Genomic DNA, 16,002 nt, shown 5'->3' on the forward strand with positions numbered 1-16,002 from the left:
ATGTTTATATGTGAAGTAAGGAAACTAGGGTGACATTGAAATTTAATATTTACGTATTAAAAAAAAAAGGTTTTGTTTCTATTTATAGATCACATAGGGTAGTGTTTCTCAACCTTCTGGAGTGAAGTATCCCTTGTGAAAAACATCCAAACTTATAAATGTTAACAAAATAAGGCTTCATTTGGCGCTTCCATCAACAGTTGTGTAATGGCCCCATTAGTGCCCCTCATGTAATATGATGCCCCCCCATGCTCAGTAGAATGTCCCTCTCAGTGCCCCCATGTATAGTGTAATGGCTCCAAAGTGCCCCCCACATATAATAAAATGCCCCCCATGCTCATTGATGTATGGAGCAATGGATAAGATGCATTCATTACTTTCCACTTCCTCTCAGATCGGAGCCTGTTGGGACTTCAACACTTGGCATCAAGTGGGAGGCAGAGTGGTGAGTACTGAAGATAGCTACCAAACAATGGTAACTGTAATCCGTGCTTTCGTCAGTACTGGTGGAAGCACTCATTGTGTCTATAAGGTAAGGATCGCCGCAGTTGACATGCAGGACGTTCTCCCTTAAGAAAGGGAGGGGGCAATAACTCTCACTGCATCCCCATGTACCCCCAGGATTATTCAAACCACAGATTGAGACCATGGTCCTAGGACACGTAATCTAATGTATTGCAGTTTAATGTAAAATCCATTGACTCTTATTAGAGTTAGCCTATGGCAGGTTGTAATACAAGCACTGTAATGACAGGCCTGGGAGCCTTCAAGAGACTCCAGGCTGTCAATAATGTCTTGACACTCCCAGATCACTCTGTTTGACGATGTTCTTAATAGACATGGTGAAACCCTTACTTGACTGAATTGTCATTTTAGCTCAGGTGACCGCTGCTTCCACTTCACAGGCTAGTGACATCACGTTCTTTTGTCACTCAGGCTGTTCACGGTTCAGTCCTTTTCAAATGAATGGGACTGAACTTCAAATCCAAGTACAGGCCCTATGCAATGCATGCCACTATGATATGGTTTGATATTCAGTGAAGAGAACACAGCACACACATAAATTCTAACGTCTCTTCAAGTAGTTATAAGAGAGTTTTGAATAGAGGAGGAGGAATTTCAATCCTGAAGCTAAAAGCTTCACCTACCCTAGTCTCATGATAAAATATGTTTTCTTTGTCTTGTTGCTTCCTAATTTACATAACCTTTCCAAAAAGGTAGTATAATAAGTATTATTATTAGTTGTTTTTTATTACAGCAAATCTACACATCAAAAAACGGCTCAGATGTTGAAGTGCATATTTTGTAAAGGTGGTGAAAACTAATTTATCCAGGGTATAATTTCTCTTTCATGTTTTACTGTAATGTATTAAGTCAGACAGCTTTCAGATATAATAGGCTGTTTAAATACAATTAACATACAATCTATTGTTAATGTTTTCCAGTGAAAAAAATACCAGACTGACTTTTTGTCTGCTGAAATGATAATAATAATTATAGAAGGATCTAAGACTTTCAGAACATGTCCTGATCAAAGGATTTAAGCTTAGCAGAGGTTGGTTGGCCTCTTAGATTTACTCACCATTTGATCAAATATATCAGATAATATAAGTTTCTTTTCAATAATTATTCATAGTTATTAAAATTCATCTACAGTGTTGGCCAAAAGTATTGGCACCCCTGCAATTCTGTCAGATAATACTCATTTTCTTCCAGAAAATGATTGCAATCACAAATTCTTTGGTATTATTATCTTCATTTAATTTGTCTTCAATGGAAAACCACAAAAAGAATTGTCAAAAAGCCAAATTGGATATAATTCCACACCAAACATAAAAAGGGGGTGGACAAAAGTATTAGCACTGTTTGAAAAATCATGTGATGCTTCTCTAATTTGTGTAATTAACAGTGCCTGTTACTTACCTGAGGCACCAAACAGGTGGTGGCAATAACTAAATCACACTTGCAGCCAGTTGAAATGGATTAAAGTTGACTAAACCTCTGTCCTGTGTCCTTGTGTGTACCACATTGAGCATGGAGAAAAGAAAGAAGACCAAAGAACTGTCTGAGGACTTGAGAAGCAAAATTGTGAGGAAGCATGAGCAATCTCAAGGCTACAAGTCCATCGCCAAAGACGTGAATGTTCCTGTGTCTACCGTGCGCAGTGTTATCAAGAAGTTTAAAGCCCATGGCACTGTGGCTAACCTCCCTAGATGTGGACGGAAAAGAAAAATTGACGGGAGATTTCAAAGCAAGATTGTGCGGATGGTGGATAAAGAACCTTGACTAACATCCAAACAAGTTCAAGCTGCCCTGCAGTCCGAGGGTACAACAGTGTCAAACCGTATATCCATCAGCATCTGAATGAAAAGGGACTGTATGGTAGGAGACCCAGGAAGACCCTACTTCTTACCCAGAGACATAAAAAAGCCAGGCTGGAGTTTGCCAAAACTTACCTGAGAAAGCCAAAAACGTTTTGGAAGTATGTTCTCTGGTCAGATGAGACAAAAGTAGGAAAAGGCATCAACATAGAGTTTACAGGGAAAAAAAGAGGCCTTCAAAGAAAAGAACACGGTCCCTGCAGTCAAACATGGCGGAGGTTCCCTGATGTTTTGGGGTTGCTTTGCTGCCTCTGGCACTGGACTGCTTGACCGTGTGCATGGCATTATGAAGTCTGAAGACTACCAACACATTGTGCAGCATAATGTAGGGCCCAGTGTGAGAAAGCTGGGTCTCCCTCAGAGGTCATGGGTCTTCCAGCAGGGCAATGACCCAAAACACACTTCAAAAAGCACTAGAAAATGGTTTGAGAGAAAGCACTGGAGACTTCTAAAGTGGCCAGCAATGAGTCCAGACCTGAATCCCATAGAACACCTGTGGAGAGATCTCAAAATGGCAGTTTGGAGAAGGCCCCCTTCACATCTCAGGGGGGACCTGGAGCAGTTTGCCAAAGAAGAATGGTCTAAAATTCCAGCAGAGCATTGTAAGAAACTCATTGATGGTTATCGGAAGCGGTTGTTCACAGTTATTTTGTCTATTCTTTTATTCTTATGGTAGAGTTGGAAGGGACCTCAAGGGCCATCGGGTCCAACCCCCTGCGAGTGCAGGTTTTCCTAAATCATCCCAGCTATATGTTTATCCAGATTCCGCTTGAAGATTTCCATTGATGGAGCGCCCACCACCTCCCGTGGCAGCCTATTCCACTCTCTCACTACCCTCACTGTCAGAAAGTTTTTCCTAATGTCTAATCTGTATCTCTTTCCCTTTAGTTTCATCCCATTGCTTCTTGTACTTCCTTGTGCTAATGAGAATAGGGTAGATCCCTCTGCACTGTGACTACCTTTCAGATATTTGTAGACTGCTATTAAATCTCCCCTCAGCCTTCTCTTCTGCAAACTAAACAATCCCAGTTCTTTTAGCCGCTCCTCATAGGACATGGTTTGCAGACCTTCCACCATTTTGGTTGCTCTTCTCTGGACTTGCTCCAATATATCGATGTCTTTCTTGAATTGAGGCGCCCAGAACTGTACACAGTATTCCAGGTGTGGTCTGACCAGGGAAGAGTACAGCGGAATAATGACCTCTCTTGATCTAGATTCAATGCTTGTCTTAATACATCCCAGAATTTTATTAGCCTTTTTTGCAGCAGCACCGCACTGTTGGCTCATGTTGAATTTGTGATCTACTATTATGCCCAAGTCCTTTTCCCCTATATGTAGCTCAATGGTAGAAATCTGTTCCCTTGTCTTCTTAATAGATTTCTGTAGGTAATTGATAGTCAATACCATTAAGTCCAACGAACATCTGTTTAGAATATTCTCAAATTCCTTGCAGTAAAGCTCATCCTCCTTAAATAACGTGGGGTGTAAATGAGAACGCAGTTTATGCGGAATCCGATTCATACGATAGTAATCGGCTAATGTTGTACAATGAAGTTCTTGGGAAGCCAATTTTCTGGATTGCTGTTCATAGTCGCGGATGCGCAGTTCCACTGCTGGAATATGAAGAAAGTCCCTAGAAGTTACCGGAGATCTATCCTCGTGAGATCCCACAGCCGCCGTCATATTGCCCGCTGAGAAGGTTGTGCTACCAAGTATTAGGCTGAGGGTGCCTTTTGTCTGGCCCATTTTTGGAATTTTATGCAAAATGATCAATGATTTGACTTTTTTTTTTTCATTCTCTTTTGTGTTTTTTCATTGCAAGCAAAATAAATGAAGATATTAATACCAAAGAGTTTGTGTTTGCAATCATTTTCTGGAAGACACTGAGTATTATCTGACAGAATTGCAGGGGTGCCAATACTTTTGGCCAACACTGTAGATTGGACTTGATGGACTTTTGTCTTCATCCAAGCTTATCAACTATGTTACTATGTATGTTGCAACATGTCAGTTCATGACACTTCTCCCCTTCTAGATCTCAGCTCCATTGAAAAACATTGGAATGAACTAGTATAGAGATTTCATCCCAGACCTTCTCATTCAACATCAATGTCTGACCTCAAAAATCTTGTTCTGGATGAATGGGCAAATATCCCCAAAGAAATTTTACAGAAAAGTGGAAGCTAGTTTAACTGCAAACATCTATTCCTATCTATGTGAAACTTTCTTATAGAAAACAAGGAAAATTTGGACATGAGATTGTATGGAGAGATCCTATTAGCTGTCATAACAATATAGCTCATAGATGCATGAATATGAAGGCACATAATTAAAGCTTGGTTAGTAGCAGTGATCTACATCTCTACTATAGTAACAGACGCGTTGTTGTGGAAATGAGCACAACCATCGAGTATACCACGTTTCAGTTACCCCACAAGTTTTCAGTTTGATGTTCTGTTGACAAAACATCTGCAAAAAAACTAGTTATGACAAAGCTAAGGGCTATGCATGAGATGCATGAGCGTAAAACAAATTGAAATAAATCATGTCCAAATGTAGGTAAAAGGTTATAGTTAATATATGGGCTCATTTTGATTGCACTTACATTTTCAGCTCCCTCATCCATTATATTCTCATTTAGGCCTTCTTCACATACACAATTTTTTACTATATTGTAATTTCAGATTTTTATATATTCTGATTTGGCAGATGGTTGACAGATGTAGATATTAAAGGTATGAACTATAAGTGTTGAATTGTGACTCAGTATCGTTTAATCGATCTTGTGTAATGGAGGCACTGGTGCAGCATTGCTACTATAGGGAATGGTGGGCATTACACTTCTACAGCAGCTGATGAGCTGCTCCATGTTTTGGCCCTCAAGGAGCTGCCACCCAGACACTGTCCTCTGTGGGTCGCTTGGAGTCCTTCACTGTCAGAAAGAGGACACACACGACACTTGTTTCACACCATGTTTTCCTTCAGATCGTCCCGTGACGAATCCCACACCCTACTGTGTGATAAACACACACTGGGGTGTGCGATTATTATGCAGATCTATAGATTGCAATGCCAAGCAACACCCTTCTACTGTAACGAGGGAAGCATAGCACCTGCTCTCAATGGCATAACTAGGAATGGCGGGGCCCCAAGGCAAACATTAATCATGTGCTCCCCCCCCGAATGACCCGACCCTCATCCCGTGCTGTGCACACACAAACCGCATTCCGGCACACAGTATTATGCACCATAGTGGCCCTTGCACACAGTATTATGTCCTATAGTAGCCCCTACACACAGTATTATGTCATATAGTGGTGCCAGCACAAAGTATTATATTCCATAGTGGCCCTTGAACACAGCATTAAGCCCCATAGTGGCCCCTGCGCAGAGTATTATGCCCCATTGTGGACCACCTATGAACAATTATTATACTCTGGGGACTTTTCAGACCCCAGAGTATAGTAATTGGAGACCCAGGGGAGGATCCAAACATAAAAAACAATATTAATTACCTCTCCTGGACTCTGGCACACTCCCCGCTGATGTCAGCCATCTTCAATGATTTAAGAGACGTCACTTGAGCTGGGCCTTTGTCGCAACACCTAAAGATGCAATCCCGGCTTATGTGATGCCACCAAAAAGGCCCAAAGCATTCCAGAGCCAGGAGAGGTAAGTAAATGCCCCTTCACACGGAGGTTACGCTCCGTGTATTCTGTCTACGCTCGGTGTATTCTGTCCATTTTACACATGTAAAAATACACGTGTAAAATGTAGTTAGCCATTGAGTTCAATGGCTTGTTCGTATAACGTGCAGAATACACTGAGCATAGACAGAATACACGGAGCGTAAACTCCGTGTGAAGGGACCCTATCAGTGTTTTTTATGTTCCCTCACCTCTCTGCTGCTGCTGATGATGACTCATCAACTCCCTTGCTCTCACCTCCCCCTATCTACACAGATCACACAAGCGGTGCTCAGAGAGAATCACAGACACTTCCAGGTGCACGCTGGAGGCTAATTAGCATGTCAATAAAAGCGGGCTCATTCAAAAACGGCTGGGAGGATTAACAAATTAAAGGTATGTCTGAAATAGTCTTTCTAAAGGTTATGCAAGTATATGCTTAGTTAAAAATGATTTTTCCAAATGATAGAATCCCTTTAAGCAAACAGTATGCAAGCTATTCTGATTCCTTAACTCCTAAATTAAGCAAACAACATATCTTGCTGGGGAGCTATATACTTTTAAATTCAATCTCAGCCATTTTACAGAAGTTATCTGGGGAGTGAAAACATCTAGCACTTTATTACATAGCACAATGTCCCACTTACTAAAATGTATGTGCTGCAACCCTGTCCAGCCAATTGTGAGATTTTTAAACCATGATCTTTGGGCCGGAAGTCCTGTATTTTGACCTCCCTTTCTTAGAAACCAATACTTGATCATGTATCCGACTTCACACTACTCCTGCTACTCTTCAGAGTAGAGCGGGGTCTGTCACATAAGCAAGAGATGGAGGAAGGGAGGACAAAATACAACACTTCCTGCCACAGGCACTAGATTAAAGCGCACATAATAGGTACGACGAGTATGCAGTACACATATTAGTATTTCAGCAGGTGGTACTTGTGCAGTGTTTAAAAACAGTGCCAGATGTTTTTGTTTCGGGATAATTCCCCTTAGCGACCCATGCCGTACTATTACCGCATGGGTCGCATGGGGATGTATGGAGAGAGCTCATGAGCTGAGCTCTCTCCATACACGGCAGGTGCCGGTTGTATAATACAGCCAGGACCTGCCACTAACAGCAGCGGTCGGTGCCTGAGCCGATCACTGCTGTTAACCCTTTACAAATTGCGGTCAAACGCGACCGCAGCGTGTAAACGGTGCATGCGGCACGGGCGCCGCCATTTACTGCCGATTGCCGCCCTCCTGAACGTCACAGGAGGGCGGTGATCAGTTGCTATTACAGCTGGAAGCCTATTGAAGGCTTCCAGGCTTGTCCCTGCATTAGTTCTATTCTCTAATAGAACTGCTGCAATTTTGCTATTCACTGCAATACAGTAGTATTGCAGTGAATAGTATGCGCGATCAGACACCCTAGGTTTCAAGGTACCTAAGGGGTCTGATCATAAATGTAAATGAAGAGAAAAAAAAGTTTTTAAAAGTATTAAAAAATATATATAAAAGTTCAAATCACCCCCCTTTCCCTAGATCAGATATAAAAGTAAATAAAGAACATTAAACATATTAGGTATCCCCGCGCTCGAAAATGCCTGAACTATTAAAATATTAAAACATTTATCCCATACTGTGAACGGCGTAGCAGTAAAAAAAAATGAAAATAGCCAAATGGCGTTTTTTTCAACCATCAGATCTTTCCCCAAATGGTATCAATAGAAACGTCATCTTATTCCACATAAAAAGACACTGCAACCAGCTCCATACATGTAAATATGAAAAAGTTACAGGTGTCAGAACATGACAACACAAATTTTTTTTTCTATTTTGCAAGGTTTTTCATTTTTTAAAAAGTATCAAAACATTTCAAATACTATATAAATTTGTTATCACTGTGTTCGTACTGACACGTAGAACTCAGGTAACGTGTCATTTGTACCAAACAGTCAACGCTGTAAAAATTAAACCCATATGAAAATGGCGCAAATGCATTATTTCAATAATTGCATCTCATTCTGAATTTTTTTCCAGCTTCCCAGTACATTGCACAGCATATTGAATGGTGCCATTGCAAAGTAAGATTTGTCCCGCAAACAATAAGCCATCATGCAACTTTGTGAACTGAAAAATTAAAAAGTTATGGCTCTTGAAATGTGAGGAGGGAAAAACGAAAATGCAAAACCAAAAAATGGCCTGGTCCTTAAGGGGTTAAAGGAATTTAATGGCATCCTCTAAAGCAGGGGTCTCAAACTTGCGGCCCGTGGGCCAACTGCGGCCCTCGGGACGATAGTTTGTGGCCCCCACGCAGCTCCCACTATGTCCCTTTAGTGTTTTACTTAAACTTACCTCCGATCACTCCCCCGCTCTTATAACAGCAATAGAAAGTGATGGGTGATCGGTGGAAAGCTAGTACTACTAAAGTTTAAAACTCAAGGACCTGTGTGTGACGTCAGACGTCACGTGACTAGGGAGGCGTGTCTTACTGTGCCGGCCGGAAGATGAAGAGATGTAGTACTGAGAGGAATGTGAGATGCAGAATGGAGTGTGTGTGTGTCAGTAACCTAGGGGCAGAGATGGAGGGGGGGACATGAAACTGGGGCCACAGATGGAAGGGGAACATGAAACTGGGGGCAGAGATGAGGGGGAGCATGAAAATGGGGGCAGATGGAGGGGGACATGAAAATGAGGGCAGATGAAGAGGGATATGAAATTGGGGCAGATGGAGGGGAACATGAAACTGGGGGCAGATGGAGGGGAACATGAAACTGGGGGCAGATGGAGGGGAACATGAAACTGGGGGCAGATGGAGGGGAACATGAAACTGGGGGCAGATGGAGGAGGCACATGAAACGGGCAGATGGAGGGACGACATGAAACTGGGGACAGATGGAGGGGGGACATAAAATGGGGCAAATGAAGGGGTATATCAAACTGGGGGAGAAATGGTGGGGGGAGATGAAACTGGGGGTAGATGAAGGGAGGCACTTAAACTGGGGACAACTGGAGGGGGCAGTAAACTGTGGGAGTAGCTGGAGGGGGAACCTGTTTAAACTGGGGCACCAGGAGAGGGACTTAATACTGTGGGACAGTTGGAAGGCAACATTATAATGTGGGGACATATAATGTATGGATGACTGTAGGAGGATTATACTGTGTGGGGGCACATGAAAAATGAATGAGAATGGGCGGAGACATCATAAAATTGGGCGGAGCTAAATCTGCTGCAGCGTGCATAGCTTATGGAAAACCTGATGCGGCCCAGCCTCACCCAGACTCTACCTCTAGCGGCCCCCATGTAAATTGAGTTTGAGACCCCTGCTCTAAAGACAATACAATATTGCCTTAAAGGGGTATTCCCATGTACATAATTATTTTTCAATTTGTAGATAATTCAAAGTTAAACATTTTTGCAAATATAAGTAAATATTTTGCAGAGTTTGAAAGATTTTCTCTAAATATCTTGTGGTCACAGTCTGTTATCTTGATCGGTTGCCAGTGGATACCACCATTAATGCAGGAACTTTCTAAGGTCAGAAAATCAGCCATGATTTCTTTATTGTGGCCGGGATATCTTCTTATACATGTAGTGTCTCTGCCTGATAGCCCAGCTACAATAAGAAAATCATAGCTGGGCTCACTGACATATCCCAGGCCACGGAAAGTTTCTGCATTAGTGGTCGTAAACATTGGCAACCGATCAAGATAACAGACTGTCACCACTAAGAAAGTTAGAGAAAATCTTTAAAACTTTGCAGAATTTTTAATTACCGTATTTTTCGGACTATAAGACGCACTTTTTTTCCCCAAAATTTTGGGGGAAAAGAAGGGTGTGTCTTATAGTCTGAAGGTGGCGCCTGGCATCTGCTGTAATAGAGAGGCGGAAGCCGGCAAGTGATAGACGCCATTACAGGTGCCGGGGCCTGAGACATCGCTGCGCTTCTATGCCCTGCATGAAGCCAGCAGCGGGAGGAGTGATGCTATTCCGCTCCTCCGTCCCCCCGCCGCTGGCTTCAGGCAGGGCAGGGCAGCGATGTCTCAGGCCCCGGCGTCTATCCCTCCCCGGCATCCGCCTCTCTAGTACAGCGGATGCCGGGTCAGTATCCGTGGCCCCTTCTCCCCCGGGGCCGGTCCCCACCGGCCCCGTACCTGTAAAGTTGCAGGCCGGCTCCTGCGCGGCGATATCGCAGGAGCCGACCTGTTCGGGTGACAGCCGGGAGCCTAATGAGGCTCCGAGGCCTGTCACTGCTGTATTAGTATTGCGGCTGGGTCTATGACCAGCCGTAATACTAATAGACAGAATGTCCCATAGACGGCAATACAGTTGTATTGCCATCTATGGGACTTGCGATCAAGTGACCGCAGGTTCAAGCCCCCGGGGGGGAATAAAATAGTAAAAAAAAAAAAAAAAAAAAAAAAAGCTTTAAAAATATGAAATAAATAAAAGTTCTAAATCACCTCCTGTTTTTTTTTCAATACAAGGTGATCTAAGCAATAGATATCCCCCAAAATGGTATAACTAAAAATTACAGCTGGCCCCGCAAAAAAAACGCTCTATGCGTCCCCGTACAGCTGCAGGGTCACCTGTCAATGTGGCCTTGCAGCTGTTGCAAAACTACAACTCCCATATATTAAATATTTTACCAGTTTTTGCTTCAAAATTTTTTTTCCCCATTTTCCTCCTCTAAAACCTAGGTGCGTCTTATAGTCCGAAAAATACGGTACTTATATTTTCAAAAATGTTTAACGTTTAATCATCTACAAGTATAGATAATATGATTATGTACATGGGAATACCCCTTTAATCCACAATGTATATGTTTATCTCTTTTTAAAATGTTACTATCAAACAAAAAACGTCAATTGATCTAGATCCCATGCAATATATTTCAAGAAATGACATAAAGATTAAATACCATCCACTGAAATGAGAAAGGTATGGCTTGGTTCACATCTGTGTTCGGTATTCTGTTCGGGGAGTCCGCTTGGGGACCTACCGAATCCATTAAAAAGCGGTTAGCAAAGAAAGCACATGGACCCAATAGACTATAATGTGTTCGCAAGAATCATGCAGAGAGAAAAGAAGTGCTTGAAGTACTTTTTTCTCCGCATCATTCGTGTGGATAACACGCGGAAAACACATGGACCCCATTATAGTCTATGGGGTATGTGTGCTGTCTTTGCTAACCGCTTTTTAAGTACAAGTACTGTAAAATACTGCTGCCCAAATATTACAGTAAATCTCATTGTTACATAAGCTGCACTTCATGTGAAAGTGGAGAAAGTAATTGGAAGTATTTTTTCTTTGAATGGCAGAACTTTCAGTTTCTTTTCTTCTAAACTAGCTTCATATGTGGGTTGAGGCTGCAGATCAAAATGTGGTTTGTCTTTTATATCAGCATAGAAAAATAACAGTGTTTATAATTTTGTAGACCTTAAACAACCTGTTCTGTAAGGGGCTGGAAATTGTGTTTGCAATACAGCAAAGATATTGTTTAGGCTTTATTCACATTAACATCATGGCTTTTTTAAAGGGGCTCTATCCTTGGGAAAAGTCACATTTAGCTAAGCACATACTTGCATAGGCTTTAGAAATGCTATTCCACACCTACCTTGTGTATGTAAATCCCCTCAGTAGATAATGAATGAGCCCGTTTTTATTCATATGCTAATTAGCCTCCTCCATGCACCGGAAGTGTCTGTGAGCACCCAGCAGCCTCCCTGCTCTCATACACAGAGAATAGCAGACGGTCATACAGACACTACCGATGCACTGAGAAGCTAATTAGCATATGAATAAAAACCGACTTATTCAAAAACTACTCATGGGATTTACATACTAACGGTATGGGTGGAATAGCTTTTCTAAAGCCTATTAAGTCTAAGATTATTCTCTTTAGTGTTCCTTTTTTTTTCTCACTTCATCATCTTCTGAGAGTCATAACTTTTTTATTTTTCCATTGATGTATCAATAGGATGACTTGACTTTGCAGAGACTGGTTGTATCTGTAAAAAGAACCATTTTAGGCCCTGGCCCCACATGACAAAAATGCTGCAGTTTGGACGTGGCAGAAACGTAGCGGAAAAAAACCATGGAATTTTACTACACCTTGCAGAAAAATATCACATCGTAAACAACAATGAATCGCAGCATCTCAATTTCACCTATGGAAACTCTGGCGGTTTAATGTAAGTGAAAAAGTGTTGAAAATGTGCCACCGTGGTTTTTCACGCAGCGCTTTTTTGCTGCGGTCCACTACATGTAGCTTTAGCCTTAGTGCATCTAGTGCATTAAAAAGCTTTTCTTGGCTGTGGTCTAACAAAAAAAGCAATTTTTTGGTTTATTTTTTGTGTTTTGTTTTTATGTCGCTCATAATCCTACTATTATTATAAATGAGAAAGTTTGTGTGTTTCTTTGCTTGTGTCATGTTTGTTCCTCAATCACGCAAAAACGGCTGAACGGATTTGAATGAAATTCGGCACATAGATAGTTTGTAACCTCAATTAACACATAGGCTTTTTATCCCGGTATATGACATGGTTATGAATTTATTTTCACATCCTATATTACACTGCTCCTGCAGCAGCCTTATCTCAGGTCCTTGGGCTGTTATCTCTTTGTGTAAACACACGCTAACCCTCAGTGTACATGCATTTGCATATTATCTGATGTCCTCCCCTATGCACTGCTGACAAACTGACATGAGTAAACACCTTTAATTCAAATTGGCAGTTTCTCAATTTTAAACATGCCTGATAAAAGAAATTTGTCAACAACGAGAGCTAAGGTAGCCAGAAGTCACAGAGTTCTCCTCAAGCGGAGCTAAGGGGCATCATCGATGCCAACAACACATGCATTATATGGCGTTGCACCGAGCTGCTGAGATGCCAGAACAATTACAGGCACAATGCGAAGAACAACTTCAGTGCCACGCCAACTTGAGACCTGACGAAACGCCGGAGAAAACGGGGATCATCAATGCCAACAACATGCTCATTATATGGTGTCCCAGCGAACTGCCGAGATGCCACAACAATCACGGGTACAGCACGTGCAAGAGCTGCCAAAACGCCGCAGCAGGCAAACCTTCGACGGCAGCAATTATAGATGGATCATTCACTCCAACAACCCGCATACGAAGTCACGGGCAGAGGCTAATCCTACTAATATTACAAATGTGAAAGTTTGTGTGTTTGGATGCTTGGTTCTCAATCACACCCGAACGGCTGAATGCATTTCTTTGAAATTTCACACATACCTGCATATTGGCCAGGAAGGAAAAATAGGCTACTTTAAATGTGTCTCACTCACCCCAAATCGCCATCGCGACCCTCAAAAGTTGTCTCCTGCTCCACTGTCGGCCCTGCCATGACGTCAGCGCAGGTAGTTACATGCAACTCCTATTGGTGCATGGCGGTGTGTGGGTGGTATAGGGAGCAAGCACAGCTGCCCCATAGGTTTGCGCTGAAATGTGGGCATGGCCAGCGCGCGAGTACACTTTGCTGAACATGGCGGCTGCCCGCATGTTTCCGAACGCCGCTGACATGCCGGCTGGCCACGCATTGCCTCATGCCGGCGTAGCATGCAGCAGCACAACCAGGCCTAACGCGGCCAGCCGCACGTAGCCACGTACTGTGCAGCCGGGAAAACAGATGTCTCGGGAAAGACCACACATGCCGGCTGATGTTGCGGCCACAACACACAGACCTCCCCAGCATCTACATGGTGAGTGCTGCGGGTACAGTGATCGGCGGGTTGCTTAGGGGAGGGGGGTACAAGATGTGGTGGGTGGGTTGGTGGTTTTGGGAGGATTTGGGACCACATGTGTAAGGGGAGGGGGGGGAGGTGACCAGGGTCACGGGTGGGTGGTGGTGGTGGGAAATGTAGGAGGTGACTGTAATCTCTAAAGGGGGGGAGTTGGCCGGGTGAGTGGGTGGGGGGGTAAGGGGAGGGCCGGGGCGCAGGTGGGGGCCAGAGGCGCAGCAGTGGGGCCGTGGGGTCTCGGACCACGATGGTGTGGGAGGGCCCCGCGGCGGCCGCAAGGAAAGGGGGTTGGGGGATATGGGCCGCGCTGCAGGTGGTTCAAACAAGGGTGAGGGGCCGCGGACGAAGTCACAGGTATAGCTAGTGTGATATAAATGTCCTGCTAACTTTGTTCTGTAGCTCAGTATGATTACAGTGATGCCTAATTTATAATGGTTTTAACATGTTACTACTTTTACACAATAAAACGACTTTTAAAAAATAAATTGGTTTTGCATTGCCATAACTTTTTAATTTTTCAATTGATCGAGTTGTGTAGGGGCATAATGATTTGGGGTGCATTCAACTTTTTGTTCACTTTTTACTCCATTTTTTGGGAGACAAGATTAACAAAAATATTAATTTTTGTGCTGGCTTTTCTTTTCTTTTTATTAGTGTTCACTATGTGAGTTAAATAACATGCTAGCTTTTTAGTGCACTTGTTTTGAATGCGACAATATCAATTATGTGCTTGTTGGTTTATTTTATTATTTTAAAATAATAAAGTTGTGTATTATGGTAAATAAATAATTTATTTAATGATTTCTTTTCTTTACTTTTTTAAAAATATTTTTATTAAGGTAGGGTTCTCACTACCGTTGGATTCCGTTATGAAGGTGTCCGTAAAAAAAAACAAGAAACAAAAATGGACACCTATCATAAAGGACACAAACGGACAGTAACTGATGGCTATCAGTTACTATCCTTCATAAGTCCGGTGCCATAGTCTTCAAAGTTAAAAAAAATAACAGACACTTGCCATCCGTTTTTTTCAAATGGACAGAAAAGTCCTGGAAAAAAAGCTTCCTAATTAGGAAGCGTTTTTTTGACCTTGAGGCTTTTTTTTGGAGTGTTTTCTGGACTGTTTTTTTTTTTTTTTTTAAACGCTTCAGAAAATGCCAGGTGGTTTTCCCCTCCCCAAGTGAATGGTCTGTGATTGAATGTGAACCTGCACTAACAATCACTAGGATGCCCTCAGGCTTCTTTTCATATCATGTATTACATTATTATTTGCAAATATTATTCTATTCTATTCTATTGCTTTCCTCATTGCGGAAAATGGCCGCTTGGTCCTTCAGCCACAAGCATGTTATGGACAGAAGCACTGTCCAATCAAGTCAGGGGCGCAACAGAGTTACGCCGGAGTTGAAGTTACGCCAGGGTTGGATATTTCAGCAAGACAATGATCCAAAACACCGCTCCAGATAGACTCAGGCATTCATGCAGAGGAACAATTACAATGTTCTGGAATGGCCATCCCAGTCTCCAGACCTGAATATCATTGAACATCTGTGGGATGATTTGAAGCGGGCTGTCCATGCTCGGCGACCATCTAACTTAACTGAACTTGAATTGTTTTGTAAAGAGGAATGGTCCACAATACCTTCATCCAGGATCCAGGAACTGAGTAAAAGCTACAGGAAGCGACTAGAGGCTGTTATCTTTGCAAAAGGAGGATCTACTAAATATTAATGTCACTTTTCTGTTGAGGTGCCCATACTTTTGCACCGGTCAAATTTTGGTTTAATGCATATTGCACATTTTCTGTTAGTACAATAAACCTCATTTCAATCCTGAAATATTACTGTGTCCATCAGTTATTAGATATATCAGACTGAAATGGCTGTTGCAAACACCTAAATATTTAGAAATAAACACACACACACTAATTGACAAATAAATGCACTTAGAAAAGTTGGATTTGGGATCCAATGATGGTTTGAGTATGGAAGCCTCATGGTAAGTGCTTATATCTTGCCTTTGCTGTGGAGCAACACACTGTCCCAACTGCTGGTGCAATGATCTATGGAGTTATTCACACCTAGTAGTCATATGAGGGACAGCACCACAACATCCTGCATCAAAATGTGTCACCTCTCATGACAGGGCTTCCAAATGGCACTCTCTAGCAGCAAAA

This window comes from Leptodactylus fuscus, chromosome 5 (genome assembly GCF_031893055.1).
Source record: "Leptodactylus fuscus isolate aLepFus1 chromosome 5, aLepFus1.hap2, whole genome shotgun sequence".
NCBI lineage: Eukaryota > Metazoa > Chordata > Amphibia > Anura > Leptodactylidae > Leptodactylus > Leptodactylus fuscus.